Source organism: Magnolia sinica, chromosome 5 (assembly GCF_029962835.1).
Source record: "Magnolia sinica isolate HGM2019 chromosome 5, MsV1, whole genome shotgun sequence".
Lineage (NCBI taxonomy): Eukaryota > Viridiplantae > Streptophyta > Magnoliopsida > Magnoliales > Magnoliaceae > Magnolia > Magnolia sinica.
This window is the reverse complement of record NC_080577.1, coordinates 12,434,282-12,454,382: the sequence shown is the minus strand read 5'-3', so window position 1 is coordinate 12,454,382 and position 20,101 is coordinate 12,434,282. Positions and strand designations below refer to the sequence as shown.

General features: G+C 38.8%; 1 non-coding gene across 1 annotated transcript; it reads left to right on the top strand.

The window, feature by feature from the left end:
- The first annotated feature begins 13,375 nt into the window (after nt 1-13,375).
- LOC131247599 (small nucleolar RNA R71) lies at nt 13,376-13,482 on the top strand. The gene has a single exon (XR_009171876.1). It is a non-coding gene; the product is annotated as a small nucleolar RNA R71 (small nucleolar RNA).
- Nucleotides 13,483-20,101: the final 6,619 nt, after the last annotated feature.

Sequence of the window (20,101 nt, the reverse complement as noted above, 5' to 3'; positions counted from 1 at the left end):
CCTCGGGTATCCACCGCGCCCGATTAATTGAACCTACTTTGGATATTTTTCCACGTTAGAAAAAAGAAGAAGAAGAAGAAGAAGAAGAAAAATTGCAAAGAAAATTCCAAATTCCGAAGGTCACTTCTAACATCCTCATCATACGTTAACATACACACTAAATAATGACCAGGACATGCCTTATTCTGATGTAGAGTGGGTGGCAGACACTTTGACCATGGACCAGAGAAGGCCTGGGTGGCAGACACTTTGACCATGGACCAGAGAAGGCCCGATTGAAGGTACAAGTGATTGGGAACATTAGAATCTCAAAACAATCCTATCTCACAAATTGGAATTAATTTTTTGATAAAACATATATGATTTTAGGGTAAGAGAAGCTAATTTAACCAACCAACCCCGCTATGCCGAGTTGCCGATGCCGGATTTACGAGATTATATCAGGTCAACTGTCGAAAGTTCATTTTATTTATATTTTTACTATAAATAGTAAGTTTTAATTTGATCATAAATTTTGATCCCTTAAGTTCTAGGAATTGTGCATGCCCAACATGAAAAGGGCTTAGAAAAATTAGGAGAATAAGGTGGTTAGGCTAAATTGGATACTTACTAGTGTTTTATTTTTCTTTTTTTTAATACCAAAAATCTAGTCTGGTAGGATTCATGACCATTTATAAAAGGTTTTAATTTCGTTTTTATCATCAATAAATTTATTTTAATTATTAGAGATTATTTCTGTTTGCATCCTCCGTGGATTCGAATAATCTTTGTGAGAATTCCAAAGAAGCTCCATGATTTTAGATTCAGAGTATTTATCCGGGAAGACAGTGATTGACCATATCCCCGCATTCTTTCCCAAGTCATATATACAAACAAGACGTGTCTGTCTCGCAACCAGTTCGGAATAGGCCACTTATTTATACTCTGGCTGTGTATAATGCTTGCGCAGGCACCTGGAAATGGTACACATGGCTTATTTTGATTCAAATCAAACTGACTAAACTGTGGAAACCACTGTTGTTAAGTTACGGTTCAAAATTCAGATTGGTTGAACATTCTTTCAAATACTTGTCCACTTTAGTAAAAGACATGCGAAGAAAATTCCAATTTCCAAAGGAGTAGTGGCTTCTGTGGCCTGATCACCTCTGATAAAGCCCGTAATATCACCATCCCAACTAAATTGTGGAAACCACTGTCACTAAGTAACATTCCAAAACTTGTATTAATTTTGACGCTTGATATATAGACGCCTAGAATGGTACACATGTCATATATTGACTCCGATCAAATGGACTAAAAATGCGGAAACCACTGCTGTTAATCATCCAATTGGATACTATCAAATAAGTTTTTTTTTTTTACTTACAGCTGTAGATAGGTGTCTAACAATCAATTACTCTAAAAGCTCAAGCCATAAGATATTAATGTTATATTAATATATAAGAGCCCATTTGAAAAACACCTAATAAATTACTCTTTCTACTTTTAATAGTAGATAAGTGTCTAACAACCAATTGATCTAAAAGTTCCAGCCATTAGATGATCACATGTTAATATATATATCGGCTTCTCAAACAGCTAGTTGTTTTAAAAACTTTGAGCCATTAGAAGATGGCATGTCAGTGTATATAAGGAACCTTAACAGACAACACTCCAAGATCTCACTGCATGGAATAGATCCTAGCCACCAGTACTGATTTTTTCAGTTGGACGTCCGATTTCTATATTTCTCTTGTTAACCATCTATGTATATATAGGAAAAGAAATGAAAGGCAAGGCTAAGATTGTCTAACCAAGGATATGTTATGGATATGGTCCATACACGTCAAGGTGCAAGAGATCAGCAGTCTAGATTATCATCCATGGCCCACTATTCAGATTTACAAAGACGTGTATACTATTCAAGGAAACGGGCCACGGATTACATAACTCCGGATCCCAAGCCGTGACCCCAACACCACTCAGCTAGCTGGTAGAAAAGCTCTCTGGGGAATGTATGCAGATCCAAAGGTCAAGAGGACTACACTATAGGCAATAATTGAACACTTACAGTTGGAAACTCCTTATGGTCTAAGGAAATTTTAAATTAAGTTGATATTTGTGTCAAAGCTTCTCACCCCACCTAGATGTATGTGTTTTATTCATATTGTCCGTGCATTTTGCCAGCTCATTTTATGATGCTATGCGTGCTCATTTTATAGCATGCCTAAAACTGAGGCAGATCCAAAACTTAAGTAGAACACATAAGAGTAGAGATCTTACGCTTGCCACATTGAAAACTTCATAGAGGCTATAGAAGTTTTGGATCAAGCTGATATTTGTGTTTTTCCTTTCATCCAGGTCCATGTTGCCGTATGAGCAAGTTGGATAGCAAATAAACTTCATGGTGGGCCTGGGAAAGTCATTATCCCAGAATTTGCTGTTGTATGGTCCACTTGAAATTTGAATCTGCAAAAATAAGCTGGTAAAATGGATATACGGCATGGTAAAACACATACATCATGGTGCGGCCCACACATCTTTGACACCAGCTAGCTGGCTGGTGCTGTAGTCATCAGCCCAACCGCGTCCCAAGACTAGTACCCGTCTCGCCTGCCTTTGACTACTTCCACGCAACGACTCATTTGAAAGCGGACGCATTTGAAAGTCACTTATTTGACGGCTAGCCTCATCCACTTTATACGTATTTTAATCAGTAAGCAGTAACCTTTCCACAATACTGACAATAGGTCTTGTGAGATGGATGGTTCCAGTCATACGTTGCCGCCGTGCCATGGGTGCTGTACGGATGGCCATATCATTTTCCATTTCTGCCGGGTCTACGGATTGGAAACAGATTGCGTTGTGTGCCGCGCAGCACCACCGACCTACGCCGTCGGTTGACGTCACCAAGTTATGTGGGCTAACTATGATGTATTTGTTATATATACACTCTCCATCAATTTGACGTTATCATTTTAAGTTATGGACACAAAAATGAGGCAGAGCAGGACTTCAACTAGACCACACCATAGAAAGAAGTAGGGATTGAATGTCTGCCAATTAAAACTTTTTGGGCCACATCTTTTTGAGGTTGGATGACAAACAAACATCATGAATGGCTAAAGGAAAGTTTCAATGGTAGGCATCGTTGTCACCACTGCTGCTGTCTGTAGTGAGGTTCACTTGATGTTCATATCTACCTCATTTTTTAGCCCATGCCCTGCAACAACATCATAAAATGGATGTAATGTAGATATAACACATCGTAGGTTAGTAGCGTGTGGCACACCATGCATTCCCTTTCTCTATGGATTTGGTGATCCTCACCGTTTGGATGAAATATCTCAAAATCATGCCAATAAGGTTCATCAGCTTGCCACGTGTACGTAAAGAATAAAGGAAAAAAACTCTAGCCGTCATGTTGTTTGCTGATCGGTTTGTTTTTAATTAGGTAAGTGTGTCAGTGGCTCAATCTAAACTGATCAACTTTAACCCAAAGCACCAAAATAAGTAAATATGTCCAATACGAATGCATGTGACCAGATTCTGAGAAGATCGATCACTTATTCAACCACTTGTGGTGATAATTAGAAGATAGGGTTCTTCCTCATAAGATAGGTTACTTTATGCCTTTTTACAAAAAAAAAAAAAAAAAAGAACTTAAAGAATACTAATGTAAATAAATAAATAACTTACAATCAATCACTAGGAGCAACTGCAAGAATGTGTCTCTTAAAAGAACTATTTGATATTGGATAGAGAATAAATACAACATATGTAAATAAACTTATTATTACAATTAAAGATTATACCTAAGAACTATCACTACTGGATTATTGTTATTCTGAGGATAAGATGAGAGAAAAAATAAATTGATAAGATAAGCTTGTTTGTTTATTGTGTTTTGATTAGTTAAGTTGATTGTTTGCTGTTAAATTCATATGCTATTGATAGATGTTTGCATTAGTTTATTCTTTCAAATCCTTCTTCCATTATTACAATGGTTACGATAATCAAAAAGTCTTTTTAGATTCTTATCTTCTCTGGATTCTTCTTTAAGTACGTTTCTCTTTTGTGGCCATTTCTCTTCTAAGAGTCTCTCGGCCACTTGCTTCTCTCTCGTTGGTCACAGTTATGTTTTGGTTGCCCTCGGTCACCTTTTATATCTCTAATAGCTTGAAGACACTACTTGTATATCGACCGTAACATTTTGTCAATCGTCCACTAACGTGTAAAATTAGACTTACGCCGGTTGTAAGCCTGTAAAAAGTGCTCCAAATCTTTAAAGATATATTTTTTTTATCCACTTCCTATCTCTTATCCAATGCGACATGTCACTCTCCTACTAGCTTTCTCAGAATTGTTAGAAATAGAGTTCGTCACATTATATTGTGATTGCCATCGATGACTTTTTATATCTGTAACAGCTCGACCGCACTTCTTGTATATCGATCATATATAACATTTCATCGATTATCTACTTACGTGTAGAATTAGACTTACGCCAACTGTAAGCTCATAAAAAACTCTTCAAATCTCTACTAAACTTTTTTATCCACTTCTTATCTACCGTACAATACCACGTGTAACTCTCATATTGGCTTGTAAAACACATACACCTTATTTTGATTTGGTGCTGTGCAGGGGGAAACTATTAGATGCATGGGCACATATTTTCATAACACACGTGTATCTCTCAATCCTGAGAATTGAAGATAATCTAAACCGTCGGTTTGTGGAGTATAACTTTAGATGAAACACGCTATACAAATGTCCCAGATTAGAAAATCCGATAAGCACATATGAGGACATTTTAAATCTAAATGTGAACTATCATTATATTTCGGCCACAACCGAACTGGTAATATATAGCTTGAAATAATTGCGGCTTTAGACGCTACCTTTTACCCGGTGTGATTTGGCGACGTCGTAAGGATAGACTTTAGGATGAAATTGTCCTGTTTTTTTTTTTTTTTGGTGTAGAAGTGAGTCTCTTTTTTGCAAAAATGAGTAAAAAGTTGTAAAAGTAGGAGTATTTTTGTATTTCTGAATTAGTCTACATGAATGAGGTCTACTTTCGTGCTTAAGGTTTTTTTTTTTGCGTCGGATGAAAAAAAAGTAGGTATTACGTTGGGTCTATATGCGCGAAAGCCCCACTTGTCTAGCTCCAGAGAAAGGAGGATTGGACGTCGATCTATTATTAAAAACTTCGTTTTATAGCTTTAGCATAAAAATGAGCTACATCTAAAGTTTAAGTGGACCACGTCACAGTGTAATCGGATTGAATGTATACCATTGAAAATTACCGATTGGACGGATTAAGTGGACCACGTCACAGGTAACCGAAGTTTTGGATCAATCTGATTTTTGTTTTTTGTCCCTTCTTTCATGTCTGTGTGACCCTTATGAAAGGTTGGACGGCAAATAAACATCGTGGTGGGCCATAGGAAAGTTTCAAGGTGAGAATAATTATCCCCCTGCTTTCTGTGGTGTGGTCCACTTGAGCATTGAATCTGCCTCTTTGCATCATGCACCAAAATGATCTCGCCAAATGGACAGACGGAACGGATATAATACACGCATCATGGTGAGCCCCACAGAACTGGGTGACGTCAACAAACCACCGAGATCGGTGGTGTATGACACACCACGCAATCTGCTTCCGAGAGAGTATTAAACTGACTTATCTCAGCAAGTGTTTCATTCCATGCTCTATTCTTCACGGAAGAATAGAGCATGGAAACCGGCTTCTCATTTACGGTAGAAATCGCGAGAGAGAAAGAGAGAGAGAGCAGTTCTTCTTCCAGAAATGACGAAGGTTGTCTCAACTCTGTTTCTTCTCTTTCTTGCATTGAATTGCTTTGAAGAGCTCGGATCTGAAGCTCAACCGCTGGCTGCTGAAGAAGGTATGCATTGGGGATTTTTTATTTTTATTTTTTTATGTTTTTTTTTTTTCCTGAAATTGATGCAGTTTTCTTTGATTTTTTCGGGGGAAATGGAGGAAAGTTAATATACTCTGTTTGTTATAACATAGCTCATGGAGTATCTGCAAATGCTTCCTTGGATGAATCGGTTGATTTAAATCGACTGGATTTCGTTATATGCCTGAGTTGATGTATTTTTTCTGTTTGAGATCAAGCTCGAATATCTCTAAATTAAGAGGTGTTTTTGTTGAAGGAGAAGCCGAAAATAGCTGAAAATGCGATGACTTTTGTCCATAGTGTGTAGCTTTTGCCGGTGGATTTTGGTTTAGAAGTTTGCGAGTTTGGTTTAGCCTATGAGAGTGATTAAAGCGACGTATATTTGGATCCTTACAATCAGGCATATGGGACTTGGATTAGCTAATGACAGGTTGAGTAGCCAGACTAGCTACTGATGTGACGTCACCTAATTATGTGGGTCCCACCATGTTGTATATTTTGTATCCACACCGTCCATCCATTTGGAGAGATCATTTTAGGATATGAGCAAAGGAATGAATCAGATCCAAAGCTAGAGTGGACCCCACTACAGAAAACAGTAGAGAGAGTGACGCTCACCATTAAAAAATTCTAAGGGCCACAAAAGTTTTCGATAAGCTGATATTAGTTTTTTCCCTCCTTTAGTGTCTGTGTTAACCTATGAACAGGTTATCTCAAATAAACGTAACGGTGGACCTTAGGAAGGTTTTAACGGTGGCCGTCACTCTCCCGTTGTTTTCTGCGGTGGGTCCACTCCAGCTTTCCATCTGCTTCATTCTTTTGCTCATGTCCTAAAATGGTCTCTAAAAATGGATGGAAGATGTAGATACAACACATATATCATGGTGGGCCCACATAACTTGGTGAAGTCGCTACTGAACTTGTCATTAGCGAATCCGCGTCCAGGTATATGCGTCGTGACACGTACGCGGATTGCGTACTACCCCGCCCATCCCTAGCTCCGAACGGGCAGTTCTGTGGGTGGGCCCACCGTGATGTAACTGTACATCCAAGCCGTCTATCCCTTTTCACAAATTATATATTCCAAGGCGTGGAAACAAAAATGAGGCAGATCCAACGCTCAACTGGATCACACCAAATAATAAGCTTGGTTGCATTAAAATGTGCAAAGCTTTAAATGTCAGTTGCCTTAAATGCAAGAGTCACCTGTGGTTGGTCCAGTTGATCGTTGGATTTGCCTCATTTTTATATTCATGCCTTAAAATAATATGAGAAAACGGATTACACGGTACCATGTTCATAAATTCATACAATAATTGGGTCTGATATGCAATATTTGACCCTCAACACAACCCCCAACCAGCATTTTGTCAGTCCCGAGCAAAATATGCGAAAAGTAAGTTGAGAATTACAGAACAATCTTTATAAACTCGAGTGATTTTTGCAGAAAAATCGAGATGTGAAAATTCTAAGATTCATGAATGGTGAGTGGAATTTTCTTCTGGAATCAAGCTTAGAGTAAACTTCATAATCAAGTGGAACTATTAATCCATTAATTAGAATGTTCTAAACATTAAGTTTCATGAGTGTATAGTGTAATCTCGGCTCATCATTACGGTTCACTTCTTAATTTCATGATATTATCGGTAAACAATAAGATAATTCATAATAACCAAAACTTTCCTCACGAATCTTCTTTTCATTAATCGACCTTTGATATATATATATATATATATATATATATATATATATATATATATATATATATATATTTCATTAAAATACCGCCAAGGGGAGGAATCAAATCTTCACCTATAGGGAGCAAACCTATGATGAAGACTATTGCCCACCCCTTTCCGACGGCTACTTTGGAAAATTGAACCTTCACCTATAGAGAGCAAACCTATGGTGAAGATTATTCACCCAATCCTTTCAATTTTCTCAGGCCGGTTCCTTTCATGCTTAGTGAGTACCAAGTAAATCCTTCAATATCAAACTGAAACCTTAATGTGAAAGCGAGATATGACATGTGAGATCATAACTCAATCAATATTTGCAACTTCTAATTCTGGATTAACAATTCAAACTTAACTATGAAATCCAACAGATACTGAATCCAAGCGTCTTAAATTACCAACATCACGTATCTTGAAATTCCAAGTGCCCTAGATGACCATCAAAATCCCTTCGAATTCACAAGAAAGTTCAGAAAAATTAAAAAAATTTCACAATTTTTGCTCAAGACCAAGAAAACGCTGATTAGGAAACCTAATCTCCCACCCCCAACCTAAAATCTACATTGTCCTCAATGTAAAAGAAATAAGCATGCAATGCACATGGGATAACAAAAATATAAGAGGAGTGATGGAAAGATAGTACCTGGATGAAAGAATCAAAAGACTTTCCAAAGATATCTACGTAAGATCGGGTTAGCACAAGAGAGAAATCAACAGAAGTAAAATAAAAATAACAAAAATGAAATCCTACCTACACCACTTTCGCAGGTACTCTCGATTGCATTTAGAGTATGCAACAAGCCTTTAAACCCCTAGGTTGCCCCTAGTGGACGAGTTGTAGTCTCGTGAGGGTTTGCAGCAATGTTACCCACAAACATTGAACTAACTAACTAGGAAAATGAAATAGAATGAAAAGCTGGGTTGACTCCCAAGAGCACTAAGTTTACCGCCTATCTTAAAATAGTATACAGGAAACTATCCTAGTCCTATGAAAACAGAAAACCTACCTATACCTCCATCAGACTAGGAGGTCAATCCTGGTAAACAGGATCAGTCAGAGGTATGGACATGTCCTCTGAATCAAATTTCTCGACAAATGGCTTTAAGTGATGTCCATTTACTTTAAACTCCTTGCCATTGTCCGGATCTCTTATCTCAATGGCCCCATGAGGATACGCAGTGACCACAATATAAGGGTCAGTCCAACGAGATCGAAGCTTACCTAGAAAGAGATGTAACCGAGAATTATATAAAATGACTTTCTGACCAAGTGTGAATGATTTCCGTAGAATACGTTGGTCATGAAACGCCTTCATTTTGTCCTTATAAATTCTCGAGTTTCGTATGTATCGTTCCGCATTTTTTCGAGTTCATTCAATTGAAGTTTGCGTAGCGAGCCAGCGTTGTCCAGATTGAAATTCAATTTTTTTATTGCCCAGTAGGCTCTATGTTCCAACTCCACAGGCAAGTGGCAAGCCTTCCCATAGACAAGTCTAAAGGGAGACATTCCAATAGGGGTTTTAAACGCAGTACGGTAAGCCCATAAGGCATCAGTCAATCGGATTGACCAATCCTTACGGTCAGGGTTAACCGTTTTCTCCAAAATGTGTTTGATCTCCCTATTAGAAATCTCAACTTGCCCACTTGTCTGTGGGTGATATGGGGTGCTCACCTTATGAGAGATATCATATTTCTTCATTAAACTCTCGAATGGCCTATTACAAAAGTGTGAGCCCCCATCACTAATGATAGCTCGAGGCGTTCCGAATTAGGAAAGGATGTTCTCTTTTAGGAATTTAATGATCATGCGATGGTCATTATTCCGACACGGAATCGCTTCAACCCACTTAATGACATAGTCTACAGCGAGCAAAATATATAGATTTCTAAAAGATTGGAGAAATGGTCCCATGAAATCGATGCCCCAGCAATCAAATGCCTCGATGATAAGAATGAGATTCAAGGGCATCATATTTCGACGGGACAACGCTCCCAATTTTTGACAACGCTCACAAGCTTTGCAAAACTCGTGAGTGTCCCTGAACATAGTGGGCCAGTAAAAGCCACACTGCAAAATCTTGGCCGTGGTCTTTTTAGCAGAAAAGTGACCACCACAGGCCTGTGAGTGACAAAAGGAGATGACACTCTGATGTTCATCGTCTGGCACACATCTCCTCAAGATTTGGTCTGGGCAATATTTAAATAAATATGGATCGTCCCAGAAAAAGTTACGTACCTTGGTGAAAAATTTCTTCTTATCTTGCGCAGTCCACTGTGTCGGTATGGAACCTGTGGCAAGATAATTAGCAATATCAGCGAACCAAGGTGAATGGGAGACTCTGAACAATTGTTCATCAGGGAACATGTCATTGATATGTGTCGTTTCAAGGGAATCAGAGAGATTAAGGCGAGAAAGATAGTCAGCCACTATGTTCTCTACTCCCTTTTTTATCTTTTATTTCTAGGTAAAATTCTTGGAGTAGGAGGATCCATCGTATCAGGTGGGGCTTAGCATCATTCTTAGACAGAAGATACTTGAGCGCCGCGTGATCAGTGTAAATAATGATCTTGGATCCAATCAAGTAGGACTGAAATTTGTCCAAAGCGAATACTACGGCTAAGAGTTCCTTTTCCGTAGTTGAGTAGTTCACTTGGGCAGGATTTAGAGTCTTACTCGCATAATGAATAACACAGGGTTTCTTATCTTTTCTCTGGCCTAGAACTGCCCCAAGAGCATAATCAGATGCGTCGCACATAAGTTCAAAAGGAATGCCCCAGTCGGGTGGTTGTATGATGGGTGCACTAGTCAACATGCCCTTAAGCTTAGTGAAAGCTTCCTGACATGGCTCAATCCACTCGTATGGTGCATCCTTTTGAAGTAGATTACATAAAGGACGAGAAAGGAGACTAAAGTCCTTTATGAATCGCCTGTAAAATCCTGCGTGTCCTAAGAAGGATCGCACGTCTCTAATGTTCTTGGGTGGAGGTAGGTTAGAGATAAGATCGATTTTTGCCTTATCCACCTCGATTCCTTTGGATGAGATAATATGTCTAAGGACAATTCCCTTATGAACCATGAAATGACACTTCTCCCAATTAAGTACCAAGTTCTTTTCTTCACATCTTTTCAGCACACATTTAAGACTCTCTAAGCACTCGCTGAAAGATGAACCGAAAACAGAGAAATCATCCATGAAGACCTCTAGATATTTCCCCATCATGTCAGAAAAGATACTCATCATACATCGCTGAAAGGTGGCAAGGGCATTACATAATCCGAATGACATCCTTCTGTAGGCAAAGGTGCCGTAAGGACATGTAAATGTAGTCTTTTCCTGGTCCTCAGGGGCGATTTCAATCTGATTGTAGCCCGAATACCCGTCAAGGAAACAGTAATAGGAATGACCAACTAGCCTTTCCAAGATTTGATCAATGAAGGGTAAAGGAAAGTGGTCCTTCCTCGTGACGGTGTTCAGCTTCCTGTAGTCAATGCACATTCTCCAACCAGTAGTAACTCTAGTTGGCACGAGTTCATTATTAGCATTGGCTACGATGGTGATCCCGGACTTCTTAGGAACCACCTGAGTTGGACTCACCCATTGACTATCGGATATGGGGTATATGATACCCACATCTAATAGTTTAAGAACCTCGGCCTTAACCACTTTCCTCATGTTTGGATTTAGTCTACGTTGTGATTGCCGAGCGGTCTTAGCATTATCCTCAAGATAAATGCGGTGAGTACAAATCGAGGGGTTGATTCCTTTGAGGTCCGCTATCGTTCATCCAAGGGCTCCCTTATGCTCAATGAGAGTAGATATAAGCATACTCTCCTGTTCTTTCTCCAGGTGGGCAGAGATCACCACCGGGTATGTCTCATCTTGACCTAAATAGACATATTTCAAATCAGAGGGCAAATGTTTTAGGTCAAGCTTCGGTGGCTTGAGGTTAGACGGTAGAGGCATTACATCAGTTTGGGGCAACTCTTCAAATTGTGGCCTCCACCGGTTAACTTCAAGTACTGGTGCAGTATCGAGTAAGGCACACATCTCCCTAATCATGTCATCATCAAAATCATGGGAGTGGGCCAGGTACGTCTCTAGAGGGTCAGAGGATAAAGTCAGAGGTGTCGTATCTTCCACTAAAGAGTCAATCATGTTAATGTCGTGGAAATCGTCATCATCCTCTGAGTTTTTGCCGTTATTGAAAAAAATATTTGACTCCGATGTCATATTCCCAAAAGACATAGTCATGACACCATTCCTGCAATTGATAATTGCGTTTGAAGTGGCAAGGAATGGGCGACCAAGAATGACGGGGATCTGAGTGCTCATGTTATTGATGGGTTCGATATCCAGGATGATAAAATCTACAGGGTATTAAAATCTATCAACTTAGACCAACATATCCTCAATTATCCCTCTTGGTACACGAACAGTGCGATCAGCAAGTTGTAGTGTGGTTAGGGTGGGTTTTAATTCACCCAAACCTAACTGTTTGTATACCGAGTAGGGAATCAGATTGACACTCGCTCCTAAGTCAAGAAGTGCATGATCAATTCGATGGTCCCCAATTACACATGATATGGTTGGGCTACCGGGATCTTTGAATTTCTGTGGCACGTCTTGCTTTAGGATGGCACTCACTTTCTCGGTCAAAAAGATCTTCTTTTGAATACTCTGTCGTCGTTTGGTCGTACATAAGTCTTTTAGAAATTTAGCATATGAAGGTATCTATTTTACGACATCAAGTAGAGGAATGTTGACTTTCACTTGTTTCAACACCTCTAGGATATCCTGAGAGTTAGAGAGAGGTTTTGGTGCGACCAACCATTGGAGAAATGGAGCAACTGACTTTTCTAAAAGTTTCGGTTCTAATTTTTGTGGGGCCTCACTAGATCCATTATTATTGTCCTCTTCTGGTTCTTGAAGCTTTTCGGGCCTAACCGGAAGGGTTTTATTAATGGTCTTCCCACTCCTAAGAGTGGTGATAGATTTAGCGTGCCTTATTTGATTTGAAGAGCTGGGATCACTTATCTCGTATTGCGGTTTAGGATTGGGGAGTGGTTGTGCAGGAAGCATCCCCTTTTCTATAACCGTCATACGTGAATCCATCTTTTGCATAAAGTCTCGCATTGCCTGCGTCTACTCTTACATGAAATTTTGAACCGGTTCTTCTTGAGGTTTCCCTTGATTTGAATTTTGATTGAAGAAACTTTGAGAGGTAGCAGTTTGTCCATTTTTCCAACTAAAGTTTAGATGATTTTTCCAACCAGGATTATATGTATTAGAGGTTGGTCCATTGAAAGGTCTTTGATAATTATTTACGGCATTGGATTGTTCATTCAACACTTCTCGAAAGGCAGATATCGTAGGACAATTTTCAGTTGTATGAATGTTGCAATCACAGATGCTGCAAACACTTTCATTAACCTTATCCTTCTTTCCTTCCATAGCCTCAACTTTCCTTATGAGCGTAGTCACTTTACACTTGAGATCATCCTCTTCTTTTAAGAGATACAATCCACCTTTCTCCTTTAATTGAGTTGGCCTAGACGTGGTGTTCGACTTTGGGTAATAGTCCCATGATTGTGTTTTTTCAGCAAGACTATTGAGGTAATCCCATACCTTGTCAACATTTTTATTAATGAATTCTCCATTACACATTGTCTCGACCATTTGGCGCATGGAAGATGTCAGTCCATCGTAGAAAAAATTTGTAATGCGCCACGTTTCAAAACCGTGTTGTGGGCATGAACTGACCAAATCCTTGAACCTTTCCCAACATTGGTAAAATGTTTCATCCTTCTTTTGGGTGAAGTTCATGATTGCTTTTATAAGGGTAATCGTTTTATGATGTGGAAAGAATTTCTTTATAAATTCCCTTTGCATATCATTCCATGTGCCAATGGATCTAGGACGCAATGAATGTAACCACGTCTTAGCCTTCTCTTTTAAGGAAAAAGGAAAGAGTCTCAGCCTAACTGTGTCCTCAGACACATTTTGAAAATATAAAGTGGCTCTGATCTCATCAAACTCTTTCTAATGTAAATATGGTTCTTCAAATTCAAGGCCATGGAACTTAGGAAGGAGTTGGATAACCCCTGGCTTGATGTCCATATGTCCTGTATTTTTAGAAAAAATCATGCATGAAGGTGTACTCACCCCCGCTGGTTGTAAATAATCTCGTAAGGTACGTGGCGGGGGTGCTTGATACACCTCATTTTCATCCTGAATGTCCTCCACCTTAGGTTGGGGTAGAAGAGGTTGGTTTCCAGCCATCACTTCAATTAACTCAGGGGATTTCGAGTGGTGTCTAGTCCTGCGATGGATAGTTAACCCCTCAACTAATCCTCCTTCAGTCAAAAGACGTCGAGTATTGTCACGGGCCCACTTGGGCATGAAACACTCGCAGCCCTCAATCAAATTCAAAACCTAATCCTAAGAAAGGAAAATAAAATCTAAAAAGAAAGAGAGAGTTGGAAAGAAGTTACCAAATTGGAGTCCCTAAGTTAAAAACCTGTAAAAGAAAACAAAATAAGTTAGTTTCTAAAGAGAATGTCTAGAATTAGAAAATCCTTAAGAAGAAAGATAGAAGTAACTAGTTTCTAAAAGAAGAAATTTCTAAAGGAAAGTGAAAATTTCTAAAATAAATTAGGAAAGTCCTAAACTTAGAAAGTAAGTTACTAAAAGAGATCTGAAAAATAGAAAGGAGAGAAAAAGCTTACCGAATTAGAAATTTCTATCTTAAAAGCCTACAAAATAGGAAGTTAGTTTCTAAACAAAAATTCTAAAAATAAATTAGGAAACAAAGTTAGATTCTAAAAAAGTTAAAAAGTTACTAAAAATAAAAATAGAAAGTTAGTTTATAAAAAAAAGGAAAAATTTCTAAAACTAGAAAATAGGAGAATCTAAATCTAAAATTAGAAGAGTACAGAAAGTAAGAGGAGAAGAAAGATGGTACCAAATGAGAAGTTCCTATGTTAAGATCCTGTAAAAGAAAACAAAAGAGATTAGTTTCTAAAAAGGAAAGTTCCAGAATTAGAAAGTTTCTAAAATAGAAAATCTAAACCTAAAATTAGAAAGTTTTTAAAAATAAAATAAATGAAAGATGAGTAGTTTATAAAATTAGAAAGAATTTCTAAAAAGGGAAATAACTAACTTAGTTTCTAAAAATAAAAGAGGAAAGTTTCTAAAAACAAAAGAGGAAAGTTTCTAAAAATAAACTATTTCCTAAAAATAGGAAAACACTAAAATTAGAAATTTTCTAAAATTCAAACCCTAATTCTAAAAATAGAAAAAGTAGAGGAATTAGAAAGGGATTACCAATTTAGAAGTTTATGTCAGGATCCTACAAAACAGGAAAACAGGTTAGTTTCTAAAATAGAAAATCTAAGCTTAAAGTTAGAAAAAAAATCTTAATCTTAAACTAATCCTAAAACTAGTTAATTTCAGAAAAACATAACCATCAATCCCCGGCAACGGTGCCAAAAACTTGTTCAATCCCCAAGTATAGGGTTGTGATGTAGTAATAAACTCAGTGAGACCGAGGTCGAATCCCAAGGGACTGAAACCTGTACATTATTTGAAACTAGGTAGAAATAGAAATAGCCCAAGATGAAATCAAAATCAAATATAAATTTATGAATACTGGTGAAATACTAATCTAAAACTTAAGGAATTCAGAGGAAGGAAACTAGGGATTCAGAGGATCCACTTGTTGTTCACACCCCAAGTGCAGGGTTGTGATATAGTAATAAACTCGGTACGACCGAGGTCGAATCCACAGGGACTGAAACCTATACGTTATCTGAAAATAACCAGATCTAGAACTAGGCTAAGATGAAATCTAAACCAATTGTGATTTGAGGAATAATGGTGAAATATTAATCTAAACTTAAAGAATTCAGAGAAAGGGAATTATGGATTCAGAGGATCCACTTGTAGAGATCAGGGAGATCTTATGCCTGCTTCATGGATATTATACTGAACTTACTTGATATAATTTTCAAGAGATGAAAGGTATAAGAATTAGGTATGATTCCATCACAAATCCATGCCTAAGAGACAAGGTAAACAACAGAACTTAGACCAATCCATAACCAATTAAAAGATGTATGAGTGTTAGGAAGGATTCCATCATCCAACCATGTCTATGAGACGATGGCGAACAATAGGGTTTCTAAACATCAAAATAAAAGGAAAGGAATTATTCAAGCCATCACAGATCTACTGTAATTTAAATCACAACAAACCATTAATGACTAAAAGAATTTCTTAAATCAAAACAGAGTCAATCAGTTCAGTTTAAATCAAACCTGTAGAAGCTCCCATCACGCTACAAGCTTCACCTCTTAGCCCTAGCTAAGAGATTTAGCCTAACATAATCATAGGAAAAAGAAGAAAAATAAAGAAAAAATACATAAAAATTCCAAACACTTCTCTCTCCGCTTCTCTTTCTCTATTTGACGTCCCCTATTCAAGCATACCTTCTTTTCCACGTTTGGAACTCTTTTTATAGCTTTTGGAGTGGTGGAAATCGGATTTGGGAAGTTATCGCACGCGCAGCGAAAGCCTTTTCGCAGCCAAGTTCGGGGCTTCATAACTCTCGCGTTCCTTACGTTATTCCTGTAAAATTAGCGTCTCTTGGAAGTATTTTGGCTAGTCTACACGATGGACGGTTCAGATCTGCCATATGATCAAAGATGGTGGGCCATAACTGCCTGAAAAATCTGATTTCGCGGACGTGCGTAGCCTTTCGCACGTCTGGCGCTGACGTGATCGGTGGGCCCCACAGAGTATTTTCAAGGAAATTCACCCTGTCCATTAGATTCAGGACGAAATTTCAGTCAAGAATGGGTGGTTTTTAACGTCCATTGACGCGGCCAAGAGAAGAAATCACCCCAAAAATCGTTTTGAACGTCACAGGACCGCCTATTTGTGGCCTCTGTATCGCGCACGTGTGCTTGCATGGGTCCAAAAGTTCAGCAAGGTTTTGTAGTAGTCGAGGCCCTCTACCCGATGGACGGTTTGGATTGTCCACTGGGACAATGTGTGGGGCCCACTAACGTCCGAAAAAACAGACAGCGTCCGTCCGTTTTACAACATGAAACGGCAGTTGCCGTTTTAATGAAGAAGACGCGGGTCAGCAGCGCTGACCCGCTTTAGTTGATTCAATGCGCCGTGAGTCTACGTGTGCTGTGCACACGCACGCGCGTAAAGTGGGACCCACCTTGCTTCTTTTGGTAAATCCATAACGTCCATCTGGTTTCCCATCTAATTTAATGGGTTGAGACCAAAATTGGAGTATATCCAGATATCAGGCGGGCCAGAATCAACGGTTTATGGGCTGATCTGTCAGTTGGGGTACTTCCATAGTGTTCCGAGGGCTGAAATTTGATATGTACGGTTAATTTATGGCCCTCAGTCCATGTATGAAGTTTTGAGCCAATCAGATGGTGAGAACTATGTGATCTTGCATTTTTCACCAATTTCGGGCCTCTTTAACGTGAATGGCTTGATTTCCTCGGATCCCTGCCATGTAAATTCTTCAGTCTTGGTTCTCTGGAGTGCGTCCCTTGCTCTGGTAACTTCAGAGTATCAAATCCACACTTTTAGCACCCTTTTTCAGTCCATGCTGGTCAATACACTCTGCATCACAAACACGATTAAATCGGGCCATTAAACGGTATCATGCTTGTAAATCCATGCAATAACTGAGTCTGATATGCAATATTTGACCCTCAACACAACCCTCAACCAGCATTTTGCTAGTCTCGAGCAAAATATGCGAAAAGTAAGTTGAGAATTACAGAACAATTTCTATAAACTCGAGTGATTTTTTTTTGTAGAATAATCCAGATATGAGAATTCCCAGATTCATGAATGTTGGATATTACTTTCTCCTAGACTCAAGCGCACGGTAAACTTCATAATCAAGTTCAAAGTATTATTCCATTAATTAGAAAAATTCTAATCATTGAGATTTATGAGCATACAGTGTAATCTCAGCTTATCATCATTAAAATTCACTTCTCTATTTCAGGATATCATTGGTAACCAATAAGAAGATTCATGATAACCAAAACTTGCCTCACAATCATCTTTTCATTCCTTCAGCCTTTGATTTTTCCATTAAACGTGACGCCAAGAAGGGGAATCAAATCATCACCTACAGGGAGCAAACCTATGATGAAGACTGTACACCTAAAATTTTCACATATCATTCATAGGGAATTAAATCTACACCTATAGGGAGCAAACCTATGGTGTAGACCATTCGCCCAATCCTTTCAATTCCTCAGGTTGGTTCCTTTCAAGCTTTGTGAGTACCAAGTAAATCCTTCAATATCAAACTGAAACCTTAATATGAAAGCGAGATGTGACATGTGAGATCATAACTCAATCAATATTTACAACTTCTAATTTTGGATTAACAATTCAAACTTAACTATGAAATCCAACAGATACTGAATCCAAGCGTCTTAATTTACCAACATCACGTATCTTGAAATTCCAAGTGCCCTAGATGGCCGTCAAAATCCCTTCGAATTCACAAGAAAGTCCAGAAAAATTAAAAAAATTTCACAATTTTTGCTCAAGACCAAGAAAATGCTGATTAGGAAACCTAATCTCCCACCCCCCACCTAAAATCTACATTGTCCTCAATGTAAAAGAAATAAGCATGCAATGCACACGGAACAATAAAAATATAAGAGGAGTGATGGAAAGATAGTACCTGGACGAAAGAATCAAAAGGCTTTCCAAAGATATCTACGTAAGATCGGGTCAGCACAAGAGAGAAACCAACAGAAGTAAAATAAAAATAACAAAAATGAAATCCTACCTACACCACTTTCGCAGGTACTCTCGATTGCATTTAGCGTATGCAACAAGCCTTTAAACCCCTAGGTTGCCCCTAGTGGACGAGTTGTAGTCTCGTGAGGGTTTGCAGCAATGTTACCCACAAACATTGAACTAACTAACTAGGAAAATGAAACAGAAAGAGAAGCTGGGTTGGCTCCCAGGAGCGCTAAGTTTACCGTCTATCCTCAAACAAAATAAAGGAAACTATCCTATTCCTATGAAAACAGGAAACCTACCTATACCTCCATCAGACTAGGAGATCAATCCTGGTAAACAGGATCAGTCAGAGGTATAGACATGTCCTTTGAATCAAATTTTTCGACAAATGGCTTTAAGCGATGTCCATTTACTTTAAACTCCTTACCATTGTCGGAGTCTCTTATCTCGACAGCCCCATGAGAGTAAGCAGTGATAACAGTAAAAGGGCCGGTCCAACGAGATCGAAGCTTACCCGGAAAGAGATGTAATCGAGAGTTATACAAGAGGACTTTCTGGCCTGGCGTGAATGATTTTCGTAAAATATGTTGGTCATGAAACGCCTTCATCCTGTCCTTGTAAATTCTCGAGTTCTCATAAGCGTCGTTTTGGATTTCTTCAAGTTCATTTAACTGAAGTTTGCGTAGCGAGCCAGCGTTGTCCAGATTAAAATTCAAACTTTTGATCGCCCAGTAGGCTCTATGTTCCAACTCCACAGGCAAGTGGCAAGCTTTTCCATAGACAAGTCTAAAAGGAGACATTCCAATAGGGGTTTTAAAAGCAGTACGGTACGCCCATAAGGCATCGGTTAATCGAATTGACCAATCCTTACGGTTAGGGTTAACCATTTTTTCCAAAATGTGTTTGATCTCCCTATTGGAAATCTCAACTTACCCGCTTGTCTGTGGGTGGTATGGGGTGCTCACCTTATGAGAGATACCGTATTTCTTCATTAAACTCTCAAATGGTCTATTACAAAAGTGTGAGCCCCCATCACTAATGATAGCTCGAGGCGTTCCAAATCGGGAAAGGATGTTTTCTTTCAGGAATTTAATGACCGTGCGATGGTCATTAGTTCGACATGGAATCGCTTCGACCCATTTAGTGACATAGTCTACGGCAATCAAAATATATAAATTTCCAAAAGATTGGGGGAATGGCCCCATGAAATCGATGCCCCAGCAATCAAATGCCTCTGTGATAAGAATGGGATTCAAGGGCATCATATTTCGACGGGATAATGCTCCCAATTTCTGACAACGCTCACAAGCTCTGCAAAACTCATGAGTGTCCCTGAACATAGTGGGCCAGTAAAAGCCACATTGTAAAATCTTGGCCGTGGTCTTTTTAGCAGAAAAGTGACCACCACAGGCCTATGAGTGACAAAAGGAGATGATACTTTAATGCTCATCGTCTGCAACACATCTCCTCAAGATTTGGTCTGGGCAATATTTAAACAAATACGGATCATCCCAGAAAAAGTTACGTACCTTGGTGAAAAATTTCTTCTTATCTTGCGCAGTCCAATGTGTCGGTATGGAACCTGTGGCAAGATAATTAGCAATATCAGCGAACCAAGGTGAATGGGAGACTGTGAACAATTGTTCATCGGGGAACATGT